The 12,038-nt window shown below is 39.7% G+C and overlaps 1 long non-coding RNA gene across 6 annotated transcripts in view; it reads left to right on the forward strand.

Annotated features, from left to right (window-relative positions):
* Positions 1-11,306, forward strand: part of LOC114513433 — a 93,803-nt gene extending 82,497 nt beyond the window's left edge. For all 6 annotated transcript variants that reach the window (XR_004901681.1, XR_004901683.1, XR_004901684.1 and 3 more), the window contains 2 exons: positions 7,203-7,366; positions 7,467-11,306. This is a non-coding gene — a long non-coding RNA (uncharacterized LOC114513433). The remainder of the gene's footprint in view (positions 1-7,202; positions 7,367-7,466) is intronic.
* The last annotated feature ends 732 nt before the right edge of the window (positions 11,307-12,038 follow it).

Genomic DNA, 12,038 nt, shown 5'->3' on the forward strand with positions numbered 1-12,038 from the left:
TTGCTATTGAAAGAAAAGATCTGTAACAGTTTATGTGTTGTGACCCAACATTATTTTCTTTCCATTCTACTTACTTGCCTGTGACAGTAACAAAATAGCTACATATTTTCCCTTTTAAAGTTGTGTTTGGAGGATTCATTGAATGTTGAGCAGCCGATCTTAAGGCAGTCCTGGCTAAGAAGAAACTCTCTTCTTGCTCTTCTCTGAACATAATTTAAAGATAATTCAAATAGAAAAGCAATTTGCGTACAATTAGATCCAAATTTATTAGGTGTAGGTGAACCATGCAATCTGATTAACGAGGCTGCTATGAATATATTATTCTCTTCATGAACTAAATCCCAGGAGGAGAGGAAATACTATCTATAAAGCACTGTTAGCCCAGAGCTCCAGAGGGGACTGCTTTTTGTGGATGGCCAGCAAACGTTTGGTGTGCAGGACTCGGGCCATGTGAGTAGTGGCATTTGTTTCAACACGGCTCCAGAAACTCTGTGTGCTCTGAGAGGAGCAGTGCTCCCGGCGCCTGCACTGACCGTGAATTCTGTTACAGGCACAGGGCTTTGAAATAATAACTACCTAATAGTTTTCTGACCTAGATGAGTTTCTTGGCCTCTTTGTCATTGTGGGAACCAAAAAAATTCCATTTACTTTATTTAACTTGGCTGCGAGGATTAAATGATGTGATACATTTGCATGGTGCCCACACCTCTCAACGGCTCAACTAATGGTCACTGGTTCCATTATCATTATTTTTACTCATCATAGTACTTTTAGGGTCATCATCATTATTAACAACATTAATGGTTATGTGAAAGGTTCACATTGTTTCTCCTGCAGAGAACTTAGAAATCAAAAGGTGACACATCAGGTACTCTTCCTGCTGGTGGTAACACAGGGCCATGAAATAAAAATGCCAAAAAGCATGAGTTTTCAGTGTGACTCACTGAAGCTTCTGTATCATCACAAAGATTCATTGAACACCTTTTTTTTGTTCTTTTAAATATAAGCTGCCATACACAATGAAAACTTTTAAAACCCACCATGTTTTGCTTGTATCTAATCAATGACAAATATTTAAGATAGACAAAAGTCACCTACAAGCTAGATATTTTTACCCTCACTTTCAAGAATTCAGATGTCTATCTAATGAGCTGGCTTTTTCACTTGTCTTTCGGATACCCGATATTATCAAAGCTATTTTGTAATTAGCTATTGTGTTGCCTCGTGGTGGCCTTGTTAATTACAGGGTACAGGTTGAAAGTCCTGTATTTCATGAAGTGTGGGATTGCTTAGAAATTAGGCTTTCTATAGAAAAAGCCATCTTGCTGGTTGAAAAGCCCTCGTAAACGGCCAAGCCGTCTTGATGAAGTCAGAACATCTCATGAGAGCCTACAGTTGGATCTCAAGGCCATTAAAAAGTTTCAGCCTTGCTGCTAAACAAGAGAAGAATAAATAGGCTTGTGTTTGCCTCCAAAACTCCTGGCTCCTCAAAGACAGAACAGCCAGGTGTTAATTAAGCCTTTGCAGGGTTAGAATGGGTCATGCCATTCTGTATAGAAAAGTCAGCTTTGACTTTTAATTGCATGCCAAAAAAAAAAAAAGATCCACAAATGTAACAAAGGTTCTTACTATGTATGTCTCAGTGAAAAGAAAAATGTTTTTTCTTTGTACTTGGAATGCTTCTAATTATAATAGAGTTTTCACTAAGATACTATCTTCAGTGAAGATAGTATATAATTATGTTTTATTTAATTTTTACCCTTTCCTGTGGATTTTCTCTCTGTTACAAAGCCATCCCTTGGAGGAAATGCTGACACTAAATGAATATCCACACCCGGGTGTATTTGATGGTGTTTCATTTTAAATATTCACACTTAGGTTAAAGTGTAGCATCATTTACCTTTCACAAGGTCTGGCATATAGTTGAGGCTAAATTAACAGCAATTAAGAGAAAACAGCATTGTTAGCATTAGAGCGATGCTTTCCTATGTTTCATTTCCATTCTCTCATTCTTCAGTGAAGTTGCTGTAGCTTCTCCAGTGGGCAAGGCTTGGGATTTTTCACGGTCACAAGTGAAAAAGAGAGCAAAATAGGAGAGATTTTCATTTATAAGATTGCCTTTCTCTTATCTACTGGTCTTGCCTCCCAGACTGTCTGTCTGTCTCTGGCAAGCAAAGTCAATAAAAATGATTAGAGCTGGCATCTCACAAATGTGCACCCTTAAACCATGAAGCAGTAATGCTGTGCAGGAAATATTTTTCTGACCTTTTCAAATTGCATCCAACTGTCTCGGGAATTTCTCAGTGACTAGAGGTAATAAGGTTCAATCCGTTTTACTGGCTGGCTTCAAATTTAGTTCCTCCAAATCTCAAACTTATCTATTCTTTGCATCTTGGCTCTGGCATCCATTCAGCACAGAAATCCATACATCTCATCTTTTTTTTTTCTTCCTCCTTAGGCTTCACTAAAGGATCCTACTGTGGAATCTACAACCCCTTACCATTTGTCCCTTCTAAAACAAAATATTAGCACGGGAAGGTCAGTGGGCAGATTGTCTTTGGAGAGCTCTTGTTGGATTTAATTAGCTTTTAGATTTCACCTCCTTCTGACACCTCAGTTTTTACCTATGTGATTTGTGCCTCAATAGTCTTCATTATGTAAAACTCGTTCAACTTAACTATACCACGGGCACTTTGGAGAATGTTTAAAGAGGCAAAAATATGTGACGTTATTTCTCGTTAAACTGATGTTGGCTTTCCTCCTGTGAGTCTCAAATGCAACGGACACACTCCCCCAGGGAGGACGGGAGTCAGCCAAGTGTGGCCTGCTAACAGGCAGCTGGGCGGCCCCATTCTTCACTGTGTTCTCTGGAGGGGAACAGAAAACAGAAGCTGAGGACACATTTCTTGACCTCACAAAGTGTTGGATGTCAGGAAGCCTTGGCGAGGCGCTAAAAAGCTTTTCTTGCTTTTCATATTTAGAGCATCCCCATGCTGACTGTGATTCTGGGAAGATATCTGTGTTTCCTCATTTGTAGGACACCCCACATTCAACACACTGTTCTGTGGCTCCCATTCATTGCCTTTGTGCTGTGTCCTGCGGCAGTGATTAGATTCTTGGCTGGAAGTTCCTGTGGTCAGTGGAGCTTGGAGCCTTCTTTCCAGGGCCTCTCCGTTCCTGGGCAAACAGCTACCAGGAGGAGGAAACCTTTTTGAAGTTGCCCTTCTAAGAGTTTGTATGTGCTCCTACAATACTTGTCAAGCTTGATCATCATAGATATTTGGCTTTGTAAGAGTGAGATAGTGTCAAACAACCCAATTCAGAAAATGAATTTAGAAGGAAAAACATGAAAGCAGACTTGAAAAACTTTACAGCAGTGTATTTTTTTTTCTAAAAAGAAGCTGTACCATTGGTCCTCTACATCCACAGTCCCTCATCCATGAATTTGACAAACCCCATATCAAAAATATTTGGAAAGAAAAGTTTATATCATTGCTGACCTGGATTATGTAGTTAGGCTTATGATGGTTGCATCTGTACCAAAGACATACAGACTTTTTTTCCTTGTCATTATTCCCTAAACAATACACCAGAACAACTACTTACATAGTAGTATTTACATTTTATTAGGTAATGTAAATAATAAAGGCAAAGAGGAGGATATGCGTAAGTTACATGCAAATACTATGCCATTTTAATATAAGAGACTTGAACATCGTGGGTTTTGGTATTCATGTGTGTGAGTGTTGGGGGCGGGGGTCCTGGAACCAATTCTTTGTGGATATTGAGGATGGCTGTATACTTATGCTGAAAATTATATTCATAACATAGTTTATCTTTTTTGTTTTAAAAAACAAAACAATGGTATTGATGGAAGTTCAAAGGATGCACAGAAAGTATGTTTATGGATATGAGTGTTTTTTGAAGTTGCTATTTTTTGTGATTGGAAATTCAATTCCTCTTAACCATAGAGTCACAACACCAATGATGTCTTCTTACAACCTGGATATGGTAGCTGACATTCTTCCTTTTTTCCAGTAGGGACGAGGTATTGGTAGATCATCAGATCTCCCCAATATTTGCAATGCAGAATAATGTTTTTCTCACCTACCTGGTTTTCCTCAAATGGAGCAATGGTACACCTGATAGGTTGTTAGTGCAGGTGTGTGTATGTCTGCGTGAATGTTCCTTCTTGGATACAACTACTGTTTATCAGTGTATCATAGAAAACTCACAGTAGCCTGACTTAATCTTCATCGAAGCCTGTTAAAACAGGCACACTCTCCTTGAGAGTGAGGCTTAGAGTGGTTAAAACTGAGTTTGCTTGTAAGTGGCAGGGGTACGATATAAAGAGAATTATTTTCACATGGAAAGGAAGAAAATAACTCATTTGTTGTACTCAGTGGGTTTTGGACATATCCTCCTCCTTTTTCTCCTTCTCCAACACCTCTTCTTTTCTTCTTATGGTGCTTCTCCTTCTTCTTTGAAGGAGAGAATGAATTAAGGCCAAGTTGTCAAAGCGCTCGCCCACTGTGTCTTCTTTAGTGGGACAGCCATTCTTCTCTATCACCATAGAGTTGCTTTCAGTAGAGCAACTTATTTAATTACTTTGAAAGTTTAATAAGGGCCAAGAGTTTTGGTTGGTAGCTTATGTGACCACGACAGAGGTGAGTAAAAGTAGGTTTACAGTTGTTACTAGGGAAAATAATTAATAAATGGTAATACAAGAATAAACAATGTGTGTTGCATACTCACAAGTATAAACCTACTTTTGCCCACCACTGTATGTAAGGTAACTTTTATTACCTTAAAATAATAGTATAGGTGGCAGAAGATTATATGTTGTCTTTTGTCTGTGAATGATTTACCAGGGTAAAAGATGGACTGAGGAAAGCAGGTGTTCAAAGGTTTTTCTTTTTTGGAGGCCAGTAAAACCTATCTTTTTTTTACCTTTTAATTTACTTTATTGGGGTGACATTGGTTAATAAAAGTATATAGGTTTCAGGTGTACAATTCTGTAACACATCGTCTGTAGATTGTATTGTGCATTCCACACCCCAAGTCAAGTCTCCTTCCATCACCATTTATCCCCCCCATACCCTCTTCTCCCTCCCCCCACCCCCTTTTGCTCTGGTCATCATCATACTCTTATCCCTGTCCATGAGGTGTTTTTTCTTCTTAATCCCTTCAACTTTTTCACTCAGCCCCACAAGCCCCCTCTGCTCTGACAGCTGTCGGTCTGTTCTCAATAAATCGGGATATCTAGGAAATTAAATTCCTTCAAATATACACCTAAAATATTTTTCTTCTATTTGCCTCACATATCAATATTACAGAAATAAACATTCCTCATTGCCACAGCAGGCTTGTTATTGAGGCCTTAGCTCAATAGAGAGATCGATGCATAAGGATTCCATTTTCACTCTTCTAGTGATGCTTAATTCACTTCAATCTGTTTCTCAGGGAAGGGCTTATTGTTTATTGAAGGTGAGCTGGGTTTCTGGTGTTGCTACAGCATGACTTAGTCTCTGATGCCGAGACCAGCAACCTGATGGGGCCTCATTTGTTCCCAGGCATATCAGAGGACAGAAAATGAGTTGAAATCTAAGCAGAGTGGTAGAATCTCCAGAGCTCTGTCACCACCATTCACTGCAAATGTATGTCTTCCTAGAGCGGGTATTCAGAAAATCTGGAAGCATCTCAGTTGTAATAAATATTCTCCTTTTAAGATTTTCAAATAGATCTGCAGGAAAAGCTTTAGGTGGAAACATGGAAGCATCTCTCTCTATCTCTTGAATATGCATGTAATCTCAGTACAGAGTCCTTCCTTTACGTTTGCACAAGGCCCCTTTGATTCCCACTTGTCCCCCTTATTAGAAATAAAGTAATATAAACAAATAAGAAAAGATGACTTTGAAACTATCGGCCACACAAGTTCATCTTCAACACTTTGCTTTCCATCGCAGCTGAGGGAAGGGAATGACAGCCTCGGCTCTCAGTCTGTAGATTTAGTGGTGGGCACCTGCCTGCGCTGCTGTGATATTCAGGCAATCTCCACTTATTGTCAGGGTTGCAGCAGTATTTATTTTTTCCTAATTGGAACCCCACTGATACCCTGTGGGATTTCCTCCCCTTGACAAGGCAATATATCCATATGGGCATGGAGCATCGCCACCGGGGTCTATTGTAATGTTCTAGTCAGAAATATCAACACGGGGATAAAAATTAAACCAATGCCTAGACTAGTGGAGTCTCTAGACTACCCTTTGATATTATTAGGAGCTCACCATTTTGCTTCGTGTTTGTCTTTGGCATTAAAGTGATGTCAGCAGAAATTCAGACTGAATACCCTTCCTCGAGGTGTTTCCTCTTCTGTTGTACTTCTTCACGGCATCGCCTGGAGAAGTGAGGGGACACTGGTAGGATTGCCAGCTCTCACGTGTAACCAACAAAGTAAACAGATGCAAGAGGTTTGGGCACTCTTTTTTGAAATGTTACAGTTTTATGATGCCTTTTTCTTTTTTAGCTGAATACACAGAATAAGATCAACTTTGTGAAAATGCCTGGAAAAATCTTAATTTTATTAAAATGAAATTACCTCAAATGAAATTAACAAGTAAATTCTCCTTAACTTTTTGTGTCAAAACAAGATTCATTACTTTGGACACCGGAGGTCACTTCATTGTCTATATTTATGGTTTCAACATTTGTATTTGCTTCTTCCTTGTGCTATTTTTATTTTTGTTACTGGAGTTCATGAAGACTTAATCATCAGCCCTCTAATTTTCCAGGGGAAAAAAAATGTTGATTTATTGAACTGGCTGCAGAAAAAGAAGGAAAAGAAGAAGATCAATCTGACATTGTAGGTTAATAGTAGGGAACAAAACACATTCATAATTAGAAGAGAAAAGGACTTTCCTTGTTCATTCCAGTTTATAATAAAAAAGCCTCTCGCCAAAATGTCTCAGAAAATAATGCATTCAGACTGAGTCGAATTACCGCCTAGCAGATTCTATTTATCTGTAGCTTAAAAAGCAGCTGCGTTTTTGTAAAAAGCAATGAATGTGGCAGTCCTACTTAAAGGTAGAAGAAAAAGAACACCCCTTGTTTTGTAATAAGGGGATTTTCAATTTAAAAGAGAGAGCGAGCCTGTTGTGTGAAGTGCGGTTATTACATTCACTGTATTCTATCTCACCCACCAGGAGGCTAATAATGAAGGGGCCAGGGAAGGAGGCCAGTGCTACGAGGGTTATCTCACAGCCTCAGATGCTGGATAAGTCGAAGGAGGCAAAATCGCTTTTGGATGACATTCAGAAAGGCCGGAGTGATTATTTGGAAGAGAAAAGCCTGCCTATTCTTTTCCAAGGTAAACAGTTCATTTCATCTGTCAGCTGCATGTTTCAGTATAAAAATATGTTTATATAAAGATATCTATAAAGGTTGCATTTTTTAAAAAATCATTGTAGGTGTGTGAATATTCCCCTGGCCTGCCGGTCCACGGATGAATTACTAGCAACCTGCTGTAGACAAAGGATGCTCTCGGAACCCCACCACACCTAAAGCCACGCTTTGAAGGATCTGCCAAGCTCACTTTTAATCATGAGAAAGAAATTACTCACATGGAGTCAGCAGAAAATGAGAAAGTGGAGCTCGTGCTACAAATAATTCCAGCAAGTGCCAAGGGGCTAGTTGAGGAATGGCTTCACGAGGTGAATATCTTTAGCTCGTACTTAGGGTTTGGCTAGCATATAATCATTTTTTCTTTTAGGAATGATGACTATCCTAAGTGTCTTTCCTAACGAAAGAGTGCTCAGAGCATCTGTCAGGATGTTGACAGATTTAATGTCAGTCTCGTCCCTGTTGTTATGTACTATGACTAATTTTACATTTGCAAAGATGCAAACATCAGTTGAGGCGAAGAAGAGGCTGTCTGAGCCAATGACTGTTAATAGCTGTATGCATTTGTGTGTTTCACTGTGAGTGCATGTCCGGTGATTCCTGTCTCTGTGTATGTATGTGTCCTCGTTCTCGTCTTCTCTCTGTCGTGCACACGTCGGTCGGGAGGGCTGGCCGGCCAATGGGTTCTCAGACGTGGTCCCAGGCTTTCATTTGATTTTTGGACCAGGAAAAAAAGAATGTGTCGTGTCATGATGAATGGTCAATCTGAATTTTCAATTCGTATGAAAGGAGAAGGGGGAGGAGGATATAAAGCCCAGTGATGAGACTGACCTTTTCCCTTTGGGAAGGATATAATTCAAATTAAACATCACTTTCAGTGTGAAATTAGTTTGAAGGCCTCCTTTTTTTTGTTTGGGGTGGGAGGTGCCTGGTTTAACTCCTTGATGGCTGCTCTTGCAGAGAGAACCCCTTCCATCCTGCCTCTGCGCCCCAGTCTGCTTGCAGTAGCTGATAGTGTCCCTTCCGTTGTTTTATTTTCTAGAAGTCAGGTCCAAGAAACCAAGAAAATACTATTGAATGTTTTCTACTCTCTTTAAAGTTTCATTAGTCACGAGATAAAATTCTTCCAAGAATGTGTTATTTGTTTGTGTCCCAAACTAATGATGCCAATAAATGAGAAAGAAAAGAAAACTTAGTTTAAGTATACTTCATCAGGCAGGAGGGAGAGGAAAGCAAGATGAATGATCTTTTGAAAGACCTTTTGGGTGCCCTCTGCTCTAGGGTAGTTTCTGCTAGCAGAGTGTGCCACAGAAGAACAGCAACCAAAACCCCAAGTTTTCTCTCTGTTCTCTGGTTTCCCAAGTAACTGAGTCACAAGATTGCCATGCCAACCTGCAGCAACTTTGGCTTCAAGCAAGCAGGTGCCAGGACACTTTGAAACTGCCCTGCAATACTTGCTGGTCGAAGGACACAGGCCCAAACTTGTAGAAAGAATGCCTGTGCGTGGAAATGCTGGCCGGCATGCCCACGTGCACACATCCTGGACACCACAGTGAGGCATTGTCGAGGTCTGATTTGCAACTGATTCTCTCTCTGGAGCTTGGTCCTTCTGGGGAAAGGGAAAGGATTAACAAGGCTAAGTAAGGGACAGGGTTGTTTTTCCATTGTATTTGCAAAAGGAAAATGTTAGGGCTCTTTAATTCTTTCTCCCTAAAGGATGGAGAGGTGTGGTGGGGGAGGTGAGCCAGCTGGGAATGGAGGTAGAGGTGGAGTGGAGGAGGTGGAATATAGGGGCCGATGAGCAGCTGTGTTTATTTGAATACATATCATTTAACCCTCACCTAAAGCCAAATTGGAGAGGTTTGGGAGTGCATTAATCTGGACCCAATTAACATGTCTTTCTCCTTCAAAAGTGCAACCTGAGATTAATGAATATAAACTAGAGTTTCAGATGTAGTGCTTAAATCATTTGCATGTTTCATGCATGATAATTGAATTTATGTATGCACTTCCTTTCATTTAACTATTTCCAGTCTCCTCCCTGTGATTCACATAAACCGAGGTTTCATTATAGTAACTTCGAGACGGAAATCGTTTGCCTAGACCTTACTCCTAACGAGAAACTCAAGCCCTTGTGTCTTTTATGTGAATGTTCATAATACAATGTTTTTTAAAAAGCAGAGAGTGGAGCTCAATAGTCTGGGACCCTGTTTCAACAGCTGGTAATTAGGCACTCCAAGTTTATTTCTGAAAGGCCAGAAATCCATGGGAATTCGTGGCATTGAGTTTTCAGTGGTCCTGAAGAAGTGGGTTTTGGTATGGCCACTTATAGTGTATTGATAATCCCACGAGCAATGTCACTTTCACTCGGCATAAAGCATGTTCTTGGGCTCTGGACCTGAGTTATTTAGACCATTGAGGGGTTTAGTGCACAGTATTGTTTCTGGCAGAGTTAGATATTTTCTTCCATATATGGGGGTGGGGGATGGTGTCAGGCTCTCTGAAGGTCTGTAGATGAGTAGTTAGCACTTGTGGTCCCTTAGGATGTTGTAGAGTTTTTTTTTCCCTCTCTCTCTTTTCTTTCTTTTTTTGTTATTTAGGTGTAGAAGTCGTAATGCTGGCTTAGTGCAAGCAGGTGCTAAGTTCCCCTCTCCCCACCTGCTCCAAAATGAAAAAGCTGGCTGTGGGCATGTAACAAAGCTTCCTGGGGAAGAAGTTGAAACGAGGCTTGAAATAAATCCCCTGGTTTCAGTGATTTGTCTGTCTTCTGTCTTTCCTCATGTGTTTCCAAGTTCAATGTCAAAGTGATGAGCTTTTCTCCAGGAATTCTCCCCAGTGTTCTTTGTTTTTGGTGAATTCAATGGTTGAGTGTTGCTGAGTGTCTCCTGGTCTTGTTTCCTGGTCCTTGTAGCTAAGAATGTTGTTGAAGGATGAAATCTTGTTAATTTGTGATGTCAAAACTTAAGTGTGCTTCCTGTCACTTATGTGTAGTTTAAAATGTTCCGTAATGTAGCATGAAATGATTGGTTAGCTTTGAAATGGTTGTGAAGTCGTGTGAAGAAAATAAGTTTTGCATCCGACCAAGATAAATTCACTCTAGTGCTTTATGGCTTTTTATTCCTATGTGATAGTAATAAAGTCTCATGTAGGGATGGAAGCCATGAAATACATTGTGAAAAATCATCAACTAAGAAGGGGCCATCAGTATAGAAAACGTTAGCCTGTGGAGCTGTGCATGTGATGGAGAACCGATGTAGTGTATAGCTTTGCTACATGCTTGGTGTTTCTTTGAGTTTCTTTATCCCTAGGTTTTGACAGCTAAGGAATCTAGGTTACAAGAGTTGATTCATCTTTGTAATCATTGATTTACATGCACATTTGGGTTTACACATTTCTCTTTATCATACATTGTTTCTCTGTTTTCTATTAACGAATATGCTCTAGAAAAACTTAATAGCCCGCTAACCTGGTGGGCAGCATTAAGCCCTTCTATGCCTACTTTCTCCTGTTGTGGTCTTTCTTCTGAAACAAAGAAGGAATTGTCTAATGAGACTTGCCGTCTTGGAAATGTGGTCCAGATTGCTCTACTCCCAAGCTCAGGAAAGGTATACATTGGATGTGCTAAATCAACACCTCCTGGGGCCCATAAATCCACTGAGAGTTGTTTCCCACTTACAGGTATAGTGTAGTCCGTGACACCTGCTGTCAGAGGAAAGCAGGAGGGCTTTGGAGTGGAGCTGGGTTCTAATCTCTCTGCCACTCCAACTTCCTGACCTGGGCAAGTCACTTAAACTCTGCAAACCTCTTTACCTTTAAATTGGGTAGGAGTAATACACTTTGCAAAGTTGTTGTAAGGATTCAATGAAGTAATGCATACAGTGCCTAACAAATTATTTAGCATGTTTTTTTTTTAAGAAAACTCATAAAATACTGGTTCTCTCCCTTCCTCTCTCTTTTTCCTCTCCCTTTCCCTTCTCTCCCTTTCTCATGCCCTCCCCTACCTTCTGATGTTAGTCTAACAACGACGTCTTTGAGAAAGAAAAGAATGTCTAGTCGCAAGTTCTTTCTATATGTGTCTTAAATATCTCAGTTAGATTAATAATTTAATTTTTTCATCTTGAACTGTTTTCATGTTGACAATTTACCAATGAGTACTTTTACTGTTTTCTGTATGTGTGGCTTTCCTTGAACTCTTTTAATATTCACTTTTGATCTATGCTCATTTTCACTGGTTTTCTAAATTGTTTTTCAGTGAGAATTCTAATAAAAATTACTTCTGTTATCTTTTGCCTCTTCATTTCCTCCACACAATGGGATTTTAGCCCGTGTTCTGAAAATGTGTGGGCTGCCCCAGGAAGATAAATGATGCCTTTTCCTTAAAAACAGCCCATTGGCAGTGCTAAGAGAACCATATTCTCCCTACATTTACATATCAATATGAGTGCCAAAATTTGTCAGTTTAGTTGTAACTTTGATGTCAGTTTGACGTATAAACATATAGAGAATATAATTTGACTTTACCACTATAGTCTGCAGAATAATTGTGAATAAGGAAAAGGATTAGGAAGTACAAACGCTAAAACTTAAAAAAACTTATAAAATCTGTTGCTATAAAAAATAGAATACAGTGAACATTAGTG

The sequence above is a fragment of the Phyllostomus discolor genome, chromosome 2 (assembly GCF_004126475.2).
Source record: "Phyllostomus discolor isolate MPI-MPIP mPhyDis1 chromosome 2, mPhyDis1.pri.v3, whole genome shotgun sequence".
Lineage (NCBI taxonomy): Eukaryota > Metazoa > Chordata > Mammalia > Chiroptera > Phyllostomidae > Phyllostomus > Phyllostomus discolor.